Below are 18,566 nucleotides of genomic sequence, written 5' to 3' on the forward strand. Positions count from 1 at the left end.
TTCTTGATATTTTTCCATAAATATTCTATAAGGTCAAAAGTTGAATTATTTCCAGGCTAATGTTATTCCTTTGTTTTTGTACAAAATTTCATTAAAGCCTTCAAGCAGCAACATGGAGTAACAAGATGCATGCAAATGTGCACTGATGAATATGCATTTCCAGTTCTTGTGCAGGCATTGCACATACTTAAAACTTTTCATTTTTGTTGTTCCAAAGAGTAAAAAATAAAGTTCAGCAGTGCTAAATTTAGACATGGCAGCACACACAAAATTATCGAGATGCTATCATACTCATTTGCATAGATGGCAAAATGGATTAGTTGACAGTGATGACTATTTATTTACAACCAAGTGTTCTTGGATTTGTGCAGACTTTGCTGGTTTGGGGAAAGCCACCATTTCTCTTTTATCATAAACACGGTCTGAAAGGCAGCAGCGCTTCCCCTGATGAAGATTGCAGTTACCACTGAAGAAAGTGAGCAATTCGTCCGATGCATCAGTTTTACAACATTAAATGGCACAAAATTAACACTTGCATCTTTCTGACATCATGTTGCATGCATCTTTTTTTTTCAGGAATTCTTTAGGGAACTAATGTGCTTAATTTTTTTTTTTTTAATGGAAATTGTTCCAGGCAATACATGAAGCCACTTAATGTGAAGAGCCAACAAAAATGAAAGATGATTATCGAAAAGACAGGAGATGCCTACTGATATTAGTCTTAAAAAGATCAAGGTTAAAAGTAGAGGGGAAACAGTGAGCAGGAAGAGAGTTCCACAAGCTTGCAGTCGTTGGAAAGAAGCTACTGGAATAGGAAACTGTATTACAATGAAGTATCAAAACAGCGAATTGATGAAGACCACTAGTCCAACGAATCAAACAGGCTGGAACAATAGAAGCAGGGAATAAATTAGTCAATTCTGACGAACATATGCCATAAGAGTATTTATAGAAAAGACTGGGATCAACAACACTACATCTGTGAGAGGGAGAGAGGTTGCATAACAGATAAGGTGACGCCAAATAAATTACAGATATGTTCTTGCACCTTATCAAGAACCCTTAAATGGGATCGAGATAATTAAATGGTTATAGTAACTAGTTATTTTATCATCTTTAAATAAAGTTTGATTAATGTGTACAATTGTTTTGCCACACATTCTCTGAACTTTATTAACTACACAATACACATTAACCATCGCAACAGTTCCTAAATCGACAATGACAAAAAGTGAATCATTCCAACATCTGCATTGATAAAGGCTGATTTAACAGCAATCAACAATTGCATCATTCAACAATATTAATGTAATAAGATTTCCAAACTGAAAATCATCTTGTAATAGAACAAGTGTTTCATTTTAGAGATTCTATACACTGATTGGTTGAACTGTGATGCTTCTGTTTGATATTTGAAAGTGCAAAGAGAACAGAAAGTTAATTTTGATGAGATTATTTTACTAATAAATAATACCATCATTTTTAAAGGGTAGCATGCTATGAAATAATTAACAGTGACACATATGAATCATGAAAACAAGAGAGAAATGTATCTTTATAAGTTACATCATTTTTAAATGAAAATTGATTATTCAGATGGTAATTCTCATATTGGTTGTTATATTTACAACATTTCGGCCGATGTAACCACCTTCTTCAGATGCATTTGTTTATTTCCAAACTTAGAAATCTTTAAATTTGACTTGTATTTCATTTACACGTGTATAAAAGGAATCAGTTTAAAATTGTATACAGGTTCCAGTGTTCGACTAGGTTTCTGCTTATAGCATAAAGGTGTCCATTAATCATACAAAAAGTTGGCAGTGTTTAATTTTTTAGTATAGAGAAGGATCTTTCTTTTCTTTGATCTGACATGGAGAAATCCATCACTTCTCAAGAAAAGTAGTAAAAAGCTTTCTTTTTTAGATGCATTTCCCTGAGGAAGTTTGTCTAAAGGACACGCTGAAGTTTAAAATAGCATGTTCATTGCTGAATGTGCAGATTAAATATATCTATAAAATATCCATTATTGCTCAATCATTTTTTGTTTTTTATTCTTTAACATTATTTCACCTTAATCTATAAATATAAAAGCGAAAATGTATGTATGTGTGTTCGCTTTTTCTGTATGTCTACAAAAGGCTTTTTTCAGAGAAGCAGTCGCTCGGTTCACAACTTTTTAAAACTTTTTATATCACATATAAATCGTAATATCTCACAGTTAACAACGAAGCTCGCCTGTCTATTTAATTTGCTCGATTTTGGGAAGATAAATATTCAACATTTGTCGCTCGCCGCATGTGGGTTAGTCTTTTTCCTATAACATCTTGGGAAGCGTTCCCGCCCCACAGTCAAACTTGAACTCATTAACTCATTAAAACGGGCACCTGCCAAATCCAAGTAATTAAATAAATTCAAACGTGTTTCCGTTAGCATCTCGCGGTGGGGCAATGGTTAACGGCGCACGTTTTTTTTTTTGTTTTTTTTTTTTTCACACTTTAATTTACAACTTTGCCTCAAGGGTTCAGGTTCGATCTTCATACTTACTTTTTTTTTTAACCCCCCCCCCAGAGTTTCCACACACACACACACACCTCCAAACACCCGGGCAACGCCGGGTACCCCTCGCTAGTAATAAATAAGGCATGTAAAGACAAGTATGATTTTCTGAATGAGAGAAAAAACTCATTCATTTTAAAAATTGAGTAAACTTAAATGCATTTACCTGCTTAACATTTTCAACCTTGCTGTTTTCTGTTTGTTTAAACTGACATCAGCAGCACAGTAATCTGATAGGAACAATAAAAAATAGAAAATATAAGTTTATTTCAATAATGGATATATTATAATTAATACATAATAGAAATTTGTTTCAATAATGGATATATTATATAAATACTGATTTGCATTTTTTAGAAAATACATTGAATATATGCAAATGATTTTTGAGAACACAATTTTATCATTTTCAAAACAATTTTTGCATAGCAACTTTGAACAAAATATAACAAAAAAACATTATTGATTCTATTAAAATAACTTTGCTTTGGACAGTGAAACCTGCCTAGTGAATGTTGAGGATATATGTTGCATGAATCAGTAATGATATGAGGATGATACGATGAATGTGTAATGCAAGCCTTAAAGATGGGCTTAGATGTGATGACCTCAGAGGAAGACTAAATGTGGACAGTATAGGGAGATATATGCAAAAACGGAGACTTTGATGATATAGCCATATTGAAAGAATGGATGAGTGTTCTTGGTTTAACAGTTGTAGAACAGTTGCAGTATCAGAGTAAGTTAGCAAGGGAAGGCAAAGAAAAACATTAGCGAAAGTGATTAAGATAAATTTAAGAGAAAGAGGGATGAATCAAGTGGTCAAAAAATAGGTTAGTTTAGAAGTCAACTTCTAAAAACCATTCAACGTGTCAGCATATGAAAGAAATCTTAAACTGAATGTGATGATTTAATGAAACTCAAATTTGTGGATTGTTTATCTCCAGATTTATTAAAACAGTTATGACGGATACAAATGATATGTATTAATTTAGTTATTTCCAGCTCACTCAGACATCATAGATTTGAATTTTTCATATTTCATGGTCTTTCATCATATTCTTAAGTTCTTCTATTGACAAATTAATGTCATTTCTTAATTGTTCCCATTTTCCTATTTTGTTTTCTTACATCAATGGTTGGCATACTAACTCTTGCTTTCTCCTCCTTCACATATGCCCAATAAATTTTAAGCTTCTTACTTCTGCTGCCGTTTTCCATAAAGATCCTTGTTTGTTATCCTATTTCTCCAAGTGACACTTAGGACTGCTCTTAACGTTCTCATATAGGTACCATCTAGCGTATTAAATAAATAAAATAATTTCATAATCAATTATATCTTAAGCATTCTACTTGAGAGGATTACCACTTAATCTGATAAAGCTGAACAGCCTTTAAATTATAACAAAATTATTGTAGTGATAGGACCACCCCACACAAAATGAATGAAATAGTCCTATTATATAAATAATCTATGTATAAATCTATGTACATATTGTGTTATAATGCATAGAATAAAGATATAATCAATTGATATTATCTTCAGCGTATATTCATTTTAATTTTGACAATGAATAACAATATGACAAAAACAATTTGATAATTCAAAAGATGCAGACGAATAAAGATGAAAATATTAACACAAAGGTAAAAGTTAGCATTATTAAAATCAAGACTGAATAAACGCATATAAATAAGTTCTAAATAAGAGAAAAAAATTAACTCATTTTTTAAATAGAAATTTATAAATAAACTTGGTTTCCCATATTACTACCATAAGGAAAGTATGTGTATATATTTCTTCTTTTTATCGCAATTCATTTTGTAGCTTACTCTTTTTACTGTTCCTGGCTTAGATAACTGTATATAGATTATAATGGTGTATATAAAAACAAAATAGATGAATAGAAGTTGAATAAAAAAAAAAGTATTTGAATATATTTGAAATTGATGAACCAAAAAGATTTTGAAATTAAATTTGTAGAAAAAGATAGGGAGAAACTCAATAAAATTGAAAGTAACTTAAACTAGCTGTACTAAAATCTTGTTATGCAATTGTATAAATAATTTTTGCTGTAGAGATCACTATATTCTTGTTTAATTTTTAATTGCCAATACAAATGGATACATACAAAACCGCTTTGGATAATCATAGATTTCAAAGGGCTGCCGCTAAAATAGTCATATTTTTAAAACCAAAGCATTAAGTCCTCAAAATACCACCGTTTTGTTCGGAAATGAATATACTTTCAAATGAATTAATAAATAATAATGTACATTATATATTTTAAGAGTTTTAAGCAAATAAAGTGATAAAAATCCAAACATCATAAAACAGCATTTTCAGTAAAGTTTTGGGTTATGGTTAACTTTCGTCACCCGTTGTTTACATTTGCCGGAAGTGACGTTTTATCTACGGATGATCAAAACCGTATAGAATGAACCTTTTTTTTTATATATAAGTTTTATTCAAACAGGCTTTATTTGAACTTAATGGACTTTTTTTTGTATTTATTAACTGTTTACAAGAATTCCTTTGGCGGCGGCGAATCAAAAGCAATTATTTTGGGAATATAATGTATTGGATACAATTTTTTATGATGTATGAGTTAACTACATGAACAATGAAAAAAACAAACTTTTTCTTTAAAAAATTTTTAAATTTTATGTTATAAAAGATCTATAAAGTCTATTTTTTTATATGAATGCAAAAATTTGTTAAAGAGTTAAAATAAACAAAGACTTTTCATTAAATATATTTAAAATAAATTATAAAATATCTATAAAGTCTATTTTTTATGTCTGTAAAAATTTGTTAAAGAGTTAAAATAAACAAAGACTTTTCATTAATATCTATAAAGTCTATTTTTCATCTCTGTAAAAGTTTGCTGAAAAATTCAAATAAAGTTTAGAATTTAATTTTTAAAAAAAAACACCGTCTTTCTTTTTTTTTTTTAAATAAAACTAATTTTAAAATTTCGATGTTTGAAAAACAGTCCATAATATGTAAATATAAAAATTCTATTTTTGTTTCATAAAAAGAATAAAACAGTTAATAAATACAAAAAAAGTCCATAAAGCCTGTTTGAATAAAACTTATATAAAAAAAAAGGTTCATTCTATACGGTTTTGATCATCCGTAGATAAAACGTCACTTCCGGCAAATGGCTTTGTAAACAACGGGTGACGAAAGTTAACCATAACCAAGTTTTGTAAAGACCCCCCTCCCCTCCCAGATTTGTAACTGCTCATACAGCATTTGTAGTAAGAATTTTGTCATGAAATTTGAAAACTAACCAGAACAGATGTGTATTGCTAATAAAACGCCTTTTAGAAAAAAAAAAATGCCCAGGATTTACCCCCCCCCCCCCAAAAAAAAAAAAAAAATGGGTTAACTGCCCTAAAACGTTGGAATGGCTCAAAATGGGCAATTATTTTCTATTAAATTCTAAAATAATTTTTGTTTATCTTTCATTAAAGTTTTTCAAGGTGTTCACACATAATTGTCTACAAAGGTAGAATCACATATTTTAGAGAGGTGATTAAATGAGGGAGGGGAGTAACGGAAAGTATTAATCTACATTAATATCAAAGAAATATTGTAATATATTCATTTTTAAACAGTCCTAGATTTCGATTTTAGTTATTTGTACATATAATGTATTACAATTCAGCTTTGAGTTCTTTAACTTTTCTTTTAATGAATACATGGCATTTTTCAGGAATTGCAGCATATTTATGTGCATTTATTGCAGATTATTTGAAAACCATTAATTTCTGGAGATTTTCAGTAGCATATCCTGGTTCCTTGCACAAAAAATACACTTCTATGGCAAATTTCATTGCTTAATTTTGTGTTTTAACAAAAATATAGTATTTTTACTGAAAAAGTAGTGTAAAAAAACGCACATGGTCTTAAAGAGGGGAAAATATCCAAACGTGCAAGGCACAAAAATAGTCATAACTTCTTAATTTTAATCAGATTGTAAAAATTAAAAAAGATTCTTAGCTTATCAAGCTCTTTCCATGTATGCCATTAAGCAATTTCAAATTTTCCATGTGTATTGCTATTTTATTATACTTAAACTATATTCTGATATCAAAGATTTGTCCAACTTTGGTTGAAAGGATGTAACTTCATCCACCAGAATTCTCCTAAATGTCATTTTTTAACCTCTTCATAGTTAACAGACAAGAACATTCTATTGATTTATCCAATTTGATTATGTATAAGTGCCAAAAAAAGACCTTTGAAAAAGAGAACTATTTAAAAAATGTATCATATATATTTCCCCAAAACCTCTGGCTTTGATGGAGGGGAGACTAAAACTTGTTGCTGTGGTTTCAAATGATCTGAAATAACAGCAAGGGGAGACTTGGTTTTAAATATTTCTCATATGTTATATCCCCCTCTTTTGGAAATAGGGTACGATTATGAATATCTCTAGTATCCAGTAATCTTTATAAACTGTGAAATTTACTTTATGTATGTAAACCAAAGAGGGGAGATATAACATATGAAAAATATTTGGAATCAAGTCTTCACTTGCTGTTATTTCAGATCATTTGAAACCATAGCAGCAAGGCCAGAGGTTTTGGGGAAATATCAAATATTTTGTAATTCTAGGTACGGACAAAATGAATGCCGATGCTCAAAATGTATAAACATTTTGACCCCTCCCTTTACTTAAAAAGTCACCAAAAATCGGGAGATTAACCAATTTTAATGAAATTTCCAGTATTTATCAAATAATGATCACGGAATTTAATGAACTAATTTTTATTTAAATCTGAGTGGAAATGTATTATTTTATTTAAACAAAAAATACCTTTACTAAAGTTATAATTTTCAGTAGTAAATAAAAAACGCAAGAATTTATTTTTACTTTTTTTATATAAATAAAGCATCGTAATTTGTAACAATAAAAAAAAAATAATAATTTTTACAGGAACATTATGAAAAAAGCCCCTAAAATCTGTATTAATTGATTCGATATAACTCGAAGAAAAATGAATTTCTCAAATTGCTGATATTACCATTTAATTAAGCATTGTTTATTTAATATTTTCACACAAAATAAATTATAACAGCAAAAATATTTCTACGTTTTTTTTAAATTACAGATTTCGCATAATTTTTATATGCAAGATTTTAATAATTTCCTTGCTCGCAATAATGTGAAACTTTCGGCGTAACATAATTTTTATATAATCTCGAACAATAATTTAAAAAAAAAAATGATGTAAAAACCAGATCATAAAAAATAATTAAATTAAAAAAATGATAAAAATTGATACAAACGTTCAGAATAGGAATGTATGGATGCACGTCTGGGTAAAAAAAAAGAAAAAAAAGAAAAGAAGTCTGACACCCCTGCCTCCTTTTACTTTCATGACTTCATTTTGAAACAGCGTTTCGATTGGCTGAAATTTTGTGCCTCCTTATAAATCGTGCTTACATTTTTTTTTAGTTTGTTGCGTTTTTGGCGAACGGTAAATTACTTGCTTTTTGAGGGCTAATTAAGTTGTTTTTGCACAAACAAGGTGTTTTTTTTTATTATTTAACTCAATATCTTAGGACTTTACTAAGTATCTTTGAAATAGACCCAGAAAACTAATATTTATCTTTTAAAGGATTTTTACAATGAATTTATTTAACTTCAAAATTTAGCTGAATTGGTTAGCTCGCCGTGAAAACATTTTTCATAACTTTTTTTTTCATATGTACAAAAAATTTTTTCCTTTAGAAAATTAACTTTAGTCTCTAATCTCAAATACAATCAAAAAGTAGCTGGAAACCTACAAAAAAATTATGATAAATCGGCTTTCAAAACTAGGTCCCCTATTTTTACCCGCCCATTTTTGCCCGTACCTATGTAATTCATATGCAAAACTAGGAAAACAAATGACTATGATTAAAATATTGGTAAAGGTGCAGTATCTTTCCACCCACGAAAAATCCTTTAAAATGACCACTATTATAGGTTTTCGAGGGTGCTGAAAATGAAAACAGTTAAAATCCCAAGAAAACGAGTAATTTCAATATGAATAAATTAGTTTTAAAAAGTGGGGGATCACTTTTCTATATCAATTTAACGTAAAATAAACATCCCCTTCACATCTAAGGTGGGCATAAAGTGGGTGCTCATTTTACATTAAATTAATATAGAAAAGTGATTCCCCACTTGCTTAAACAATAATATGCGACCTTAAGGGCAAATGTCACATAGCCCACTACAGAATTCAGGTCATTAGCTTTCAAACAAGCCTTCATTTGTTAAATTCAAATCAATAGTCGCCGAGATTTCAAACTTATAAAATTGACAAAAAAAAGTGATATATATATATATTTCATGGTAAACAACTGATAATCCCTTAAAAAATAAATTACTGGTACTATAGTGAATTCGAGAGAGCAAGTTGATGCACTGGTTGCAGATGTTTGAATGACTTACCGACTAAATAGTTTTCTAACGAATGATAAAAAAATTTTTTTTTTCGTATCGTTTTAAAGGTTAAAAACTTCCAAGAATATATATATATAAAAAAATTTATTTATACAAACATTGATGGCTACATATGTGCATACATGTTTCTGTAATCATCCACGTTGGGGGATTATGTCTTCAGGCCTGAAGACGTAATCCCCCAACGCAGGTGATTACAGAAACATGTATGCACATATGTAGCCATCAATATTTGTATAAATAAATTTTATATACCTGGTCTGTTCACTCATTGAGCACTCTTTGGTAGACACATGTTGTTTCATTGGATGTACTTCTAGGAAACTAAACTCTACTGGCTAAATATATATATATATATATATATATACATATATATATATATATATATACTCGTAGCCAATTTGAATATTGAAATGTTCATATCTTTGGTTTTATGAGACGAAACTACCTAAAAATTTACAGACTTTTTGAAGATTATAATACTATTCTATGGTTACAATTTTATGACAATTGGTAAAAATGAACCTAAGTGGTACAATGGGGAAAGAGCTGGCTTGTTAGTTTTAATGCATCTAAAAACAACCTTTTATCTTTACATCATCAACGCTCTGATCTCCATCTGGCATCAATTGAAATGAATGGCTCTCGTGTTGGGGAGGCCTCATGTTTTGACAAGCTTCTGGGCTCGACTTTTACTCCTAATCTGAAATGGAACGCATACATTAAATCCGTTGCCAAAGCCCCTGGAAAAATGGTGGATCCTTCTATCGATCCAGTAGATATCTCACTGCTGATGTGATTGTCTATCTATATAAAAGCCAGGTACGTCCAAGGATTGAGTACTGTTGCTACATCTGGGTAGGAGCTGCTAGAAAGGCCTTATCCTACCTTGACAGAGTTCAAAATAAACTTCGTAGTCTAGTGGGGAATGCCCTTTTCTCTTCCCTGCAACCTCTTTCTCACAAAAGAGATGTTGCAAGCCTGTCTCTGCTTTATCATTATTTTCATGGCAAGTGCTCATCTGAGCTCCAATCTATGGCCCCATCCCTCGTCAAACTTTCATGAAAAATACTCATCTAGCTGAAACCACTGTCAATAATTTCCCCCACTCTTTATCTGTGCCTAAACTTAAATTTAGATTCCATGAACAAAGCTTCTTTCTTAGAACTACACGGTTATGGAATTGTCTTCCGTTTTCCTGCAATATGGTGGTCGTCAAGTCTAACGTGAACAAGTTTTCGATGAGCCATTCCATATAAGTTAACAAATTTACCGAATTTCCATTACTAACGAGTACTATATTGTCCAATTGTCTACTGTACATCTTATCCTTGAGAGGCCTCTTGGCCTTGATAAGTGTTGATGCCTATAAAAAAAATTTTTTTTAATTTTCCAAACCAATAAAATATGCTCAAACTTTCTTACATTTGTATATATAGTGTCCTAGCAGGCCAGCTTTAGTTTTGCTGCTTCTGTTGTCTCCCCTGTAGCCCTGTCAGACCACTATATATAAATTTGATGACAGTATATTTTCAAACCGATAAAATATGCTCAAATTTGCCATATATATATATATATATATAGTGTCCCGATAGGCCAGATTCAGTTTTGCTGCTTTGGGATGAATTTTACTTGGGTATTCTTTTTTTTTTTGCTTGGTTGTCTCCCCTCTGGCCTTGCCAGGCCACTAATATATATATATATATATATATATATATATATATATATATAAAATATAGATTTTATATACAGTGTTACCCGATAGTCTTTTTATTTTAATTTTTGTTTCACTCTCTTTTTTTTAAACTGCATACTTTAATTGGTGGGGAATGGGGTCTTAAATTTACAAATAATAAAACATCTAAGACGCCAAATAAATAATAAAAATAAAAAACCCGAGATGTCACATTAGCTAGCAGTATGATACGGCGATATTGTTTATATTATTTGAATTAATCGGACTAATGTTGTCATTTTATTTATAATTCTGTCTAGATGCTCATTTCAATAATGAATTCCAATTAAATAATATATAATGTTGTCATCTTGAATCTTATTTGCACAATGTTTCGATCACTGTAACATCTGACCTTCTTCAGGTATTCTTAAATACATATTCAAAGTAAAACCGGCACCTCAGCAATCCCCAATTCCTAATCCTAATAGTTTGTAAATATAAAAATACCCACAAGAAACACTACCTTCTATAAAGCTTCACTATACTTTTAAAAATGTACCTGTCTCTTAATAGACTACCTGAAACAAATATATAATATCAGATACGTTTTGTGAACAATTGTTATCAATATCTGTCTACTTTTTGTATACCATCTACTGTGCTAAGTGAGTATATTTGTAATCAACTGCTTCAAGTTCGAGGGGGGGGGGAGAAAATGTGTATAATAATATAACTCCCATCTTCGTCATGTTGACTTTAATTTTTGTTCAAAATTTTTTTTTATGCATACTAAAATATGGTTAGAAATGCTTAAATTGTTTTCGTAGAAAAATTAAAGTTTGGCTTTAAAATAAATCAAATTTCTTCTCTGTATTGCTTGTTCAAACTCATCCAATTTTCCAGTGGTAATTTCCAGGGAATTAGACAAGTGTATGACCAATGTAGTTGGATCAACTGCGCAATTAAAAGAAGTCATTTTTCCCGATAATCAGCCAAAAAACAGCAAAACACTTAAAACTATGCCAACTCCAACATCTTGAATCATTTGGCTGCAATTCACAAAATAATCAGCAAATTTGTGCTGTCATTGATTGATAACAATTGATATTTACATTTGGAGACAAGTGCATCATAAATGTCCTGAATGGCAACACACTACACATAATGAAAGATATCTCTTTTATACAAAATTAAATGTAAGATGAGCCAAAACAGCAAAAATAGAGTTGTGTCAGGCATTATTTATTTTTACGATAATAGTTTGCAGTCTATGTAAGACTAATCACTGATAGATTTAAACACCGGCAAAATTGGGTTGACGTAATATCCAAAGTTTAAAATCAATATTTTTGATCTACACAGCAATAGCTAATCAAAGATTTATAAAAATGTGTAAAAATTGGATTAGAATGTTTCTTCTGACATATAATAATATACTTAAATTAGTGACTTTTCTTTTCTCTCTATCATTTCTGGAATCACTAATAATTCTGAATTAACATCAAAACTAATAACATTCTAATTGTAAAAGAATTTACAACTTGTTTACAAACCAACACAAAGATCATACAGATGGTATTTGATAAATAATGATTGTTTGTTTTTTTAAATTACAGACATTTTACTTTTATGAATATAACAAAAAATAATTTTTGCCACAAGAAGTCATAATTGTTTACATTTTTTTTTCTTTTGAATCCATTCTCTGCAAATTTAGATTAATATGGAAAGTTTACAGATTTTTTATTTTCCAGTATGAATCAAATTCAAGACCTTAGTTTATTTATAAGATCCAGTAGGATTCGAACATTTTTCTAGCAAGACAAAAAAAAAAAAATCGAAGGTGTCATTTACATATAACTCCAATATGGTTGACATAAAGATTGTTGTTATTAAAGTAAATTTTTTTTAATATTTTATGAATTTATTAAACATATGGAACATCATAATGCACAAATAATTAACGGCATAAAATGTTGAAAAATATCAGTATAAAATGAACAATACAAATCAAGACAGTATGAAGATGAAATTGGTAAAAAGAAAAAAATGTCATATCTTGTATTTTCTGGAAAATATAATTCGTTTTTCAAAAAATTAATCCAAATTCTTTTTTTAAAGTATTATTTTCATGTTTTATTCTTCAAATATACTGGATACATGGCCAAGTGAATATACATGTTGGTTAAGAGCTATTCTCATGCAAATTCTACATAGAGATGAAGCAACTTCAAAAAATGAACCAATAATAGATATCTAAAAGTCATTAAATATGTAATAAGAATAATCTAAGTGAGTAGATTCAAGAAAAGCGGATAAAAATGTTGCGTAAATTTAGTTCGAAGTGACGATCTTCTTACGGTTGAAAGTTCAATCCTCAGTCTAGGCAATACTAAAAATACAATTGTAAATTACTTAAATTGTTGGTTTTTATTCAAAATTCCATGCAAATTCCTGAGTTCAACAAAGATATATTAGAAGAAGGTCAGAGGTTACATCAGCTGAAACATTGTGAGAATAACTCTAATCTGATGGGAACAGTAGACAGAAAATGTTCAGTTTAAAATTCCAAGTTACAAACTATGATTCAAAACATCTGAGGAAAGCTGGTGAGTAGAAGTATTGTTTAAATAATGCAAAAAACCATTTGAAACAAATGTAAATCAAATTAGTTAACACGATCGTCTATTTACTTTCTTCCCCATAGAGGGAAAGTTAGACACAAGGTCAGTTTTTAATGAATGTCCAGTTCCTTTAAAAAGGAGAATATTCTTGATTGGACAAACATTTTAATTATCACAGTTGAAGAGGAGTTGTCTTTCTCCAATTGAAAAGATACAGCACTTTGATCCTAGCCAGTGTAATTAATCTGTATAATACCAATTCTTTGCCAAAGATGAAATGCAAAAAAAGCCATTATTAGTTATTTGATGTAACTGGTTTCTAATAACTGAAGATTTTATAAAGTTCAAAATGAATTGTTCCAAAATTCACAAAGACATTTTAAATAGAATTTTGTCCATCATTTTTATTTATTTGAAGAATATAGCTGACAATTGCATTTATAGTTAGAAAGAAACTAAAGATTTAAATTAGTACAATAAATAAATTCAAACATTGGCATTATTATTTTTTTATCTGTATTTTTTTTTTTTTTTTTACATAGGCGTCACCACTTATCAAGGCCGATAGGCCACTCAAGGATAAGGGTTAAAGAGTGTAGAGTAGTCAAAAGGACAATATAGTAATCAATATTTCGTTAGTGCAAGAGAAAATGGTAAACAAACGTCTAATTATATTTGTATTTTATAGCTGAAATTTAAGATTAAGTAAACTTAAATGGAATATACTAATTAAAATGAATAATGGGTATTTCTTTTACTGTTGATGATGGCTTTTTTGCGTGATTATATTCATTTACAGGATAGAATTTGGTTATGTGTTTTATAATGGTACATACTTAAAGATTGTCATACAAGCTAAATTTTTGTTTTCTATCACTTAGTATGTGTAGAGGTAAATAACAAAAAAAGATTTACCTGTTATTTTAAACAACATTACTCAGAAGCACGAATAACTAAATAGAAGAGTTTTAAAAAATGTAACATCTTCTTTTTTAAAGCTCTCTCTCCTATTCTCATATTCCTTTCTTGCTCCAATAAAATAATCTAAAAAAGACATTTAACTCACTGCTGTTTAACTTAATTTCAGTTCTGTTTATTGAACAACTAGCAAGAATTTCATAACAACCAAGGCTTGCCTTGGCATTATTTTGGCAACCTAGATATTCTCTAACAAACAGACACTTTTTTTTTTATCTGAATGAGATATGGCTTTGGCTGGCTTGGTTCTAGGTGAATACTCCACGACATTAATTTCTGCTTCCAGAGAGGAGCGGTAATATTAACTATCGCCTGAAGTGCCTTTACTGCAGATCTATCCTTCACAGTTTTTATACCTGACCAAAGTGCCTCCTTCAGAAAGATGGTTTTTCCTACCTACCAGGGCTGCGTCACATTTGCTGTGGTGGAAATCAAATCAATCTGTACTTACTAGTATGGATATATTTGATTTTCACCGCAGCAATTGAAAATATTTTTTTAAAAAAAAAAGGAATTTTTACCTACTGCACAATAATTTGGTCCCCGATTTTTTTTTTTTTTTTTTTTTACTATAACTAGGTCAAAATCACACTGAATTCGATGTTGTAAGATTTTTGTAATTTGTCACTTTTAGACACACACACACACAATAAGATTTTACTTTATATAATAGAAGATAATCAATAAAAACATAATGGAGAAATTCTAATAATAATTACTTGTAAAAATGAATCCTCACATACATTGTTAGTTTTTAGTACTGGTTGCAACACAAGAGGCCTATTTATTTGTTTTGTTTTTCCAGCTGATAAAAATTATCACCTGGTTCTTTGTCCTGAATGGATTGATCCTGCAAAGAAACAGTTGAGTAGCAATGCAGACTGTTGGCCTTTGTCAATGTGTAATTTGATCAAGAGATTTCACCAGAAGCTGGCTTTTTTATTAGTTCGAGGAGGAGACACAGTACACTGAGATAAAAAGCACTCACTGCTGTTCGCACTGTTGTTGTTGTTGTTAGCAAGGGAAATAACGGAACAATAAAATACTGCAAGTTTTGTTTATTTCATTGAGGAAAAGAATTAGGAGTTTATACAACTTGGTTAACTTCTTCCTCAAAAATATTTCATGAAATTCCTAAATAACGCATAAAACAAATAAAGGAAATCTTGTTTCTTTTTGTTACATCCAATTAACAATTGCATTTAGTCAGTTTTAGGATAGAAAAAAAAATTATTCAGGTGTTTATATTTATACATACTACACACACACACACTGTTTTTTAAATTCATTTTAGTTTTTTTATTTTATGTTTTATTTTAATATCCGATACACAGTAAATAAAAAATAAATCATTATTCAGTAATTATCAAAGTTACATTTAGATGAAAAATAAACAAACATGAAAAATGATCAATTTTATTAATTTAAAAATTATCTACTGTTTTTATAAAAGTTTTTTAAAAATTTCTTAAAAACTGTACAAAGATTAGACTTGGGTTTTTTCACAATATCTTTTAAAGTTTTATGAATCTTTGGGTATCTACCTTTTAAGCAACAATCAATTCAAACCTTAAAACAATATTGTTGCACAGATAAATATTAAATCAATAACATACAATTACATTTATTCAATAAGGAAAATGTCAATGTTATTAAAATAATAAAATTAAATAATACAATAAAAAAAAATGAAATTACTAACATTAAGGATAAATTGAAAAGGGAAAAATAACTGACGTATTTAGTATGCTTCGTCTTCATGACATAACAATTCAAAGGATGGGTTACTTTTTTTCTTTTTTTTTTTTCATGACAGAAACAGGAATAAATAAAAAGAAAAGACGTAGCATTTTGATTAACTCTGAAAACTAGACTACTTTAAATTATAGCCAAGCTTATAAAAACACATCTTAAACTTACAAAAAGAGTTTTATCATTTTTAATGATACATTCCTTACATTGATTTTGAGTAATTAATCCAATTATTACAAGAAATGTTAAAAGCCGTTTCAAAATTTACAAAAAACAACCCATAAACCGTTAGTACATTTATCTATTGGTAGTTTGAGAAATATGTATTGATTTCAAAAAATTGTATATTTTGGACACGTTGCACTTTACTAACAAACACTTTACAACTAACTGAATCGCATTTTTGCAATGAGGATTGATTATTCATATTATTTAGATTCTTTGGACTGCTGTTCTCATCTGGAGTGTTATTTTCACATTTCGGTCGATATAACCTCTGACCTTTTTCAGGTGTATTTTGCTAAACTCGAGAACGTTTGTCAAACTTGGGAATTTGCCCGGAGTTCTGAATACATTTAAGAATTGGCATAATAGAGCCACTCCCCCCCCCCTTATTTTTATATCATTTCTCTCACTTCCTTTACCATTTAACTTCTTTCCTCCTGCCTCATGTAGAGATGTGGTGTACATGGTGACAAAATCATAACAAAATAAAGTTTTAATAGCATTTAGATAAATAAAAGTTTAAATTATTTGTTCAACGTTCAATTCCAGGTGAAACAATTAAAAAAAAATATTAATAGCTAATATCTGAAATAAGCAGAATATGGAATGAGAACAATGTAACCGAGTAGATGAAATAAAAGGTTTAGTTTAAAATTGCCTTGACTACTATCGACTACTACAAAAGTAACCTGAGATACATCGGCTGAACGGTATGGTAAAAATGGAAGCAATCAAGATGAGAATGAAATCAGTGCAAACTATGTTTATCATGATAACGGTAACAACTCATCTAAGAAAAATAAAAGTTTTATTGAAAATAATTTTGATTTCCAATTTTTTTTTTTTTTTTTTTCACTCATGTTCACCCCTTACAAAGCATATTGCCACTTGGACGTAAGGGACTACTATTTGGGGTCATGTCCAGGAAAGATTAACAAGATATTTATTTATGTTACATTTAAACTTCTGCATTTCAGTACAGCTAGGGAAGCAGGCAGCAGGAAGGGAATTCCAAAGTCTAGCTGTTCGAAGAAAGAAACTATTAGAATAGAAAGCTTTCTTGCATTTAGGGACAACAACAGTGAAGGGGTGATATCTTATTGCTAAACAGGTTTATCAGGGATATGTACATCGAGGGGGTACAAGTGAAACAAGTTCATCAGAACACATTCCATTAAAATATTTGTAAAACAGGCAAAGTGATGCAACATTGCGGGGCTGGAGTTTAGTTGATAAAATGGGACCAATTAGATTGACAACTCTTTTTTGGACTTTATCTAAGAGGGAGAGACTAGTGGTAAATGCACCCAGATGTGGCAACAATAGTTCATGCAAGGTATGCGAATGGTGGCCTTGTAAAGGTACAGGATACTCTCAGGCGTTAGTAGTCTTCTAGCTCGATAGAGGGAACCCACCTTCTTTGCAGCAGCCTTTGCAATGTCCTCTATGTATTTGTTCCAGCTCATATTGCCTGCAAATGTTAGGCCGAGGAGTTTAAGGTAGAATTCTCAGGTAGGGTGCTATTTGTTATGGATATAGGGGTTGGAGAGGCGTCTTGTAATTGTTAAAGAAGAGCAGCTTAGTTTTACTAGCGTTAAATGTTACCATCCATTTGCGGCCCCATTCCACTATAGTCTGGAGGTTATTTTCTCATAATTCTGCCATTGTCTTAGAGTTATGTACATCTGGTCTTCCTTCATGCATATTATAGAGCGTTGTATCATCACCAAATATACCCATCTCGGACACAATATTATCAGGGAGATCGTTTATGAAATAATAATGGTCCAAGGATCGACCCGAGGCACTTCCGCATTAATGTTATGCTGCTTGGATGTACGTCCGTCAATGACAACCTGTATGCTACTATTGTCTAAGAAGGATCTATTGTACATCCATGCATATCTTATAAAAAACTTGTAGCAATTACTTTCTTGGATTATTTGGACTACGATTTTCATCTTGATATTCACAATATTTCAGGTAATGTTAGCACCAACCTTCTACAGGTAAATTTTTTCACGCCTAGAAATCTTCTATTTCAGTTAAGGAACCTGGACAGAATTTCCAAGTGAATCCTTTATTTAATCTATGGAGGTAGATTGTTCTTTATTTTATCAACAATGACTAGGTAGAAATGGTACTCTTTATTGTTTGTAATAAATCTATCCTTGTTGTTTGCTTATGACATTCACTCTGGGGTTGAACTGGTTTCTTCCAAAGGAGGAAGTGTTAAGGGGATACTAAATTAACAGGCGGTCCTCAGTCACCTGTAATAAATCT

At 30.2% G+C, this 18,566-nt stretch overlaps 1 protein-coding gene across 4 annotated transcripts in view; it reads right to left on the bottom strand.

Moving 5' to 3' along the window:
• Positions 1–18,566, bottom strand: part of LOC145277034 (uncharacterized) — a 297,662-nt gene that overhangs the window by 154,247 nt on the left and 124,849 nt on the right. For all 4 annotated transcript variants that reach the window (XM_080128657.1, XM_080128659.1, XM_080128656.1 and 1 more), the window contains exon 2: positions 2,726–2,789. The gene's annotated coding sequence lies outside the window, so the exon portion shown is untranslated. The remainder of the gene's footprint in view (positions 1–2,725; positions 2,790–18,566) is intronic.

This window comes from Euprymna scolopes, chromosome 5 (assembly GCF_053919585.1).
Source record: "Euprymna scolopes isolate OS-2025 chromosome 5, ASM5391958v1, whole genome shotgun sequence".
Lineage (NCBI taxonomy): Eukaryota > Metazoa > Mollusca > Cephalopoda > Sepiida > Sepiolidae > Euprymna > Euprymna scolopes.